Raw genomic sequence first — 6399 nt, 5'->3', positions numbered from 1 at the left:
TATATAGTGAAAACAATAGTGGTCCTAAAACAGAACCTTGAGGAACACCGAAATTTACAGTAGATTTGTCAGAGGACAAACCATTCACAGAGACAAACTGATATCTTTCCGACAGATAAGATCTAAACCAGGCCAGAACATGTCCGTGTAGACCAATTTGGGTTTCCAATCTCTCCAAAAGAATGTGGTGATCGATGGTATCAAAAGCAGCACTAAGGTCTAGGAGCACGAGGACAGATGCAGAGCCTCGGTCCGTTGCCATTAAAATGTAATTTACCACCTTCACAAGTGCCGTCTCAGTGCTATGATGGGGTCTAAAACCAGACTGAAGCATTTCGTATACATTGTTTGTCTTCAGGAAGGCAGTGAGTTGCTGCGCAACAGCCTTCTCTAAAATTTTTGAGAGGAATGGAAGATTCGATATAGGCCGATAGTTTTTTTATATTTTCTGGGTCAAGGTTTGGCTTTTTCAAGAGAGGCTTTATTACTGTCACTATGCTTCTATACTTCTGGCCCCTCATTGGACACTGTGTTAACTAACCTCCATATGAGCTTCAATGCCATACAATTCTCCTTCCGTGGCCTCCAACTGCTCTTAAACGCAAGTAAAACTAAATGCATGCTATTCAACCGATCACTGCCCGCATCTGCTCGCCCGTCCAGCATCACAACTCTGGACGGCTCTTACTTAGAATACGTGGACAACTACAAATACCTAGGTGCCTGGTTAGACTGTAAACTCTCCTTCCAGACTCACATTAAGCATCTCCAATCCAAAATTAAATCTAGAATTGGCTTCCTAAATCAAAACCAAGCATCCTTCACTCATGCTGCCAAACATACCCTCGTAAAACTGACCATCCTACCGATTCTCGACTTCAGTGATGTCATCTATAAAATAGCCTCCAACACTCTACTCAACAAACTGGATGCAGTCTATCACAGTGCCATCCGTTTTGTCTCTAAAGCCACATACACTACCACCATTGCGATCTGTATGCTCTCGTTGGTTGGCCCTCACTTCATACTTGTCGCCAAACCCACTGGCTACAGGTTATCTACAAGTCTCTGCTAGGTAAAGCCCCGCCTTATCTCAGCTCACTGGTCACCATAGCAGCACCCACTCGTAACACACGCTCCAGCAGGTATATCTCACTGGTCACCCCCAAAGCCAATTCCTCCTTTCCTTCCAGTTCTCTGCTGCCAATGACTGGAACGAACTGCAAAAATCTCTGAAGCTGGAGAGTCATATCTCCCTCACTAGCTTTAAGCACCAGCTGTCAGAGCAGCTCAGAGATCACTGCACCAGTACATAGCCCATCTGTAAACAGCTCATCTATCTACCTACCTCATCCCCATACAGTATTTATTTATTTATCTTGCTCCTTTGCACCCCAGCATCACTACTTGCACATTAATCTTCTGCACATCTTCCATTCCAGTGTTTAATTGTAATTACTTCGCCACCATGGCCTACTCCCTTATCTTACCTCATTTGCACTCACTGTATATAGACATTTTGTTTTCTTTTGCTCTACTGTATTATTGACTATGTTTTGTTTATTCCATGTGTAACTCTGTGTTGTTGTATGTGTCGAATTGCTATGCTTTATCTTGGCCAGGTAGCAGTTGCAAATGAGAAATTGTTCTCAACTAGCCTACCTGGTTAAATAAAGTCTGAAAAAAAAACACAAAAAAAAACATAAAAACCGGTAGCTGTAATTGTCACGTTCTGACCTTTATTCCTTTGTTTAGTCTTTATTTAGTATGGTCAGGGCGTGAGTTGGGGTGGGCAGTCTATGTTAGTTTTTCTATATTTTCTATTTCTGTGTTTGGCCTGATATGGTTCTCAATCAGAGGCAGCTGTCAATCGTTGTCCCTGATTGAGAACCATATTTAGGTAGCCTGTTTTCCTTTGTGTTTTGTGGGTGGTTATTTTCAGTCTTTGTGTGTCTGCACCAGATAGAACTGTTTCGGTTGTCACTTTGTTGTTTTGTATTTTTGAAGTGCTCAGTTGTTTATTAAAAAGATGGACACTAACCACGCTGTGCTTTGGTCCTCTCCTTCTTCCACCCAAGACAGCCGTTACAGTAATCCATTACATTACCAGCAAAAATATTGTAATCAGATTACAGATACTTTTGAAAAATTAGATGATTACTTTGAGGATTACTTTTAAATTCAGAAAGGATGTTTGTGAAAAAAAATCTTTGACACTTCTCTGTTTTCTCAATGACATTCAAATCAGCATTGAAAAAAGGAGCTAGTTTAAGTTCATTCCATTTGAGTGAGTCTGACCACAAGTCAAAGACCACTATGATGACACACAAAATATGTTTGATGGATCACAGGAAAATATCACAAATAGGCTTTTGTAGGCCACAGTCCAAGCTATGTCTTACAATGGTACAATTGCTGTCAGCATTCAAAGATGATCCAACTTGAATAAATGCTTGGAGGTAAGGATGACAGCAGTGGTATAGTCTACGTCAAACTGGATTTCACTTATTATTGATATTTACATAGCGCATTGATGTGAATCACGCTACTACTCTCTCATTTAGCTATTTGCGCCATACGGATAGTTTTTTTATTATTATAATTTTTTTTACTTCCGGCGCCGACAGAGATGGCTGCCTCGCTTCGCGTTCCTAGGAAACTATGCACTATTTAGTTTTCTTACGTGTTATTTCTTACATTGGTACCCCAGGTAACCTTAGGTTTCATTACATACAGTCGGGAGGAACTACTGAATATAAGAGCAACGTCAACTCACCATCATTACGACCAGGAATATGACTTTCCCGAAGTAGATCCTGTGTTTTGCCTTCCACCCAGGATCGGATCCCAGCCGGTGAACCTAAACAACGTCACCGTAAAAGTGGCAAACGAAGCGGTCTTCTGGTCAGGCTCCGGAGACGGGCACATCGCGCACCACTCCCCAGCATACTACTCGCCAAAGTCCAGTCTCTTGACAACAAGGTTGATGAAATCCGAGCAAGGGTAGCATTCCAGAGAGACATCAGAGACTAATGTTCTTTGCTTCACGGAAACATGGCTCAATCGAGAGACGCTATCGGAGTCGGTGCAGCCAGCTGGTTTCTTCATTCATCGCGCCGACAGAAACAAGCATCTTTCTGGTAAGAAGAGGGGCGGGGGGGTATGCCTTATGATTAACGAGACGTTGGGTGATCGTAACAACATACAGTAACTCAAGTCCTTCCGTTCACCTGACTTATAATTCATCACAATCAAATGTCGACAGAATTATCTACCAAGGGAATTTTCTTCGATTATAATCAAAGCCGTATATATTTCCCCACAAGCAGACACATCGATGGCCCTGCACGAAATTGATTTGACTCTATGTAAACTGGAAACCACATATCCTGAGGCTGCATTCATTATAGCTGGGGATTTTAACAAGACAAATTTGAAAACAAGACTCCCTAAATTCTATCAGCATATCGATTGTGCAACCAGGGTTGGTAAAACCCTGGATCATTGTTATTCTATTATTCTATTCTTTACGCGACGCATATAAGGCCCTCCACCGCCCTCCTTTCGGAAAAGCTGACAACGACTACATTTTGTTGCTTCCAGCCTACAGACAGACACTAAAACAAGAAGCTCCCGAGCTCAGGTCTGTTCAACGCTGGTCCGACCAATCTGATTCCACGTTTCAAGACTGCTTCGATCATGTGGATTGGGATATGTTTCGCATTGCGTCCAACAACAACATTGACGAATAAGCTGATTCGGTGAGCGAGTTCATTAGAAAGTGCATCGATGCAGCGATGTCGTACCCACAGCAACTATTAAAACATTCCCAAACCAGAAACCGTGGATTGATGGCAGCATTCACGCGAAACTGAAAGCACAAACCACTGCTTTTAACCAGGGCAAGTTGACCGGAAACATGACCGAATACAAACAGTGTAGCTATTCCCTCCGCAAGGCAATCAAACAAGCTAAGCATCAGTATAGTATTCAACGGCTCAGACACAAGAGGTATGCGGCAGGGTCTACAGTCAATCACGGATTACAAAAAGAAAACCAGCCCCGTCGCGGACCAGGATGTCTTGCTCCCAGACAGACTAAATAACTTCTTTGCTCGCCTCCAAACGTCATCAAGCTCGAGACCCTGGGTCTCGACCCCACCCTGTGCAACTGGGTACTGGACTTCTTGACGGGCCGCCCCCAGGTGGTGAGGGTAGGTAACAACATCTCCACCCCGGTGATCCTCAACACTGGGGTCCCACAAGGGTGCGTTCTGAGCCCTCTCCTGTACTCCCTGTTCACCCACGACTGCGTGGCCATGCACGCCTCCAACTCAATCATCAAGTTTGTGGACGACACTACAGTGGTAGGCTTGATTACCAACAACGACGAGAGGCCTACAGGGAGGAGGTGAGGGCCCTCGGAGTGTGGTGTCAGGAAAATAACCTCACACTCAACGTCAACAAAACAAAGGAGATGGCCTTCAGGAAACAACAGAGGGAGCACCTCCCTATCCACATCGACGGGACAGTAGTGGAGAGGATAGTAATTTTTAAGTTCCTCGGCGTACACATCACAGACAAACTGAATTGGTCCACCCACAGAGACAGCATTGTGAAGAAGGCGCAGCAGCCTCAGGAGGCTGAAGGAATTCGGCTTGTCACCAAAAGCACTCACAAACTTCTACAGATGCACAATCGAGAGCATCCTGTCGGGCTGTATCACCTCATGGTACGGCAACTGCTCCGCCCACAACCGTAAGGCTCTCCAGAGGATAGTGAGGTCTGCACAACGCATCACCGGGGGCAAACTACCTGCCCTCCAGGACACCTACACCACCCGATTTCACAGGAAGGCCATAAAGATCATCAAGGACAACAACCACCCGAGCCACTGCCTGTTCACCCCGCTATCATCCAGAAGGCGAGATCAGTACAGGTGCATCAAAGCAGGGACCAAGAGACTGAAAAACAGATTCTATCTCAAGGCCATCAGACTGTTAAACAGCCACCACTAACATTGAGTGGCTGCTGCCAACATACTGACTCAACTCCAGCTCACTTTAACAATGGAAATTGATGGAAGTTTATGTAAAAATGTATCACTAGCAACTTTAAACAATGCCACTCAATATGTTTACATACCCTACATTACTCATCTCATATGTATATGTATATACTGTACTCTACATCATCTACTTCATCTTGCCATCTTTATGTAATACATGTATCACTAGCCACTTTAAACTATGCCACTTATGTTTACATTCCCTACATTACTCATCTCATATATACTGTACTCGATACCATCTACTGCATCTTGCCTATGCCGTTCTGTACCATCACTCAATCATATATCTTTATGTACATATTCTTTATCCCTTTACACTTGTGTGTATAAGGTAGTAGTTGTGGAATTGTTAGGTTAGATTAAATGTTGGTTATTACTGCATTGTCAGAACTAGAATTTCGCTACACTTGCATTAACATCTGCTAACCATGTGTATGTGACAAATACAATTTGATTTGATTTGATTGTTGTGGATGGCTGTTCCTAAATCTAAATGTGTATTTGAACCAAATAAAGGTTGAATTCAAGAAGTTTAAGCTGCTTATCAATCATTGTTTTTGAAACCAGTGGGTAGCCAGTGAAGAATGGGCTCTCGCAACAGCTGCATATTGCAGATCCAAATCTATGGAATAAAAGTGGGGCTTTTATTGCTCAATCTAATTCATGCTGATAACACTTTTTATCCATTGGCCTAACGGACACTTGCTCAAACTCACACACTTTTGATAGACTTAAAAGGGACAATCTGTAGTTGCTACATCCATTTTTGGACTTATGAATTATATATATCTATTGATTCTTGAAGAATATAACTCGTGAGCTTAGTTAAACTGTCACACTCCTTGAGAACCCCAGAAAATAAGCTTGTTTTACTCCAGTGTTTGTAAACTTTGTAAATGTAAACTATCACTGTATAGCCTCATAACATGGTGTCATGACATTGGGGGGTAGGTTTATGACAGTCATAAATACCTCTCCCCCCTTTTTTCCCTCTCTCTACCCTACTGAGGTTACATTTGCAAAACACTTGGTTAACATAGAGATTCTGGGAACATCAGTAGGTGGGGGAAAATTAACTATATTCTGGTAATCTGTGATAAGGTGCTTCTCGGTGAAAGGTGTAGGAGTCAGGCGCAGGAGAGCAGGGATTTTTGAGAAGCGTGTTTAATATATATATAGTCCACCAATACAAAAATGGCACAGACAAAAATCCAAAACTACGCTCTCGAAGGAACAGAAACTCGAAGGAACAAAAACTTGTGTAGTGAAAACAATACATAAACTCTTGCAAAACGCATGGAGGCACAAACTCAGTTCCGAAACTTAACT

Source organism: Oncorhynchus nerka, linkage group LG10 (genome assembly GCF_034236695.1).
Source record: "Oncorhynchus nerka isolate Pitt River linkage group LG10, Oner_Uvic_2.0, whole genome shotgun sequence".
Classification (NCBI taxonomy): Eukaryota; Metazoa; Chordata; class Actinopteri; order Salmoniformes; family Salmonidae; genus Oncorhynchus; species Oncorhynchus nerka.
Note: the sequence above shows the minus strand (reverse complement) of the source record.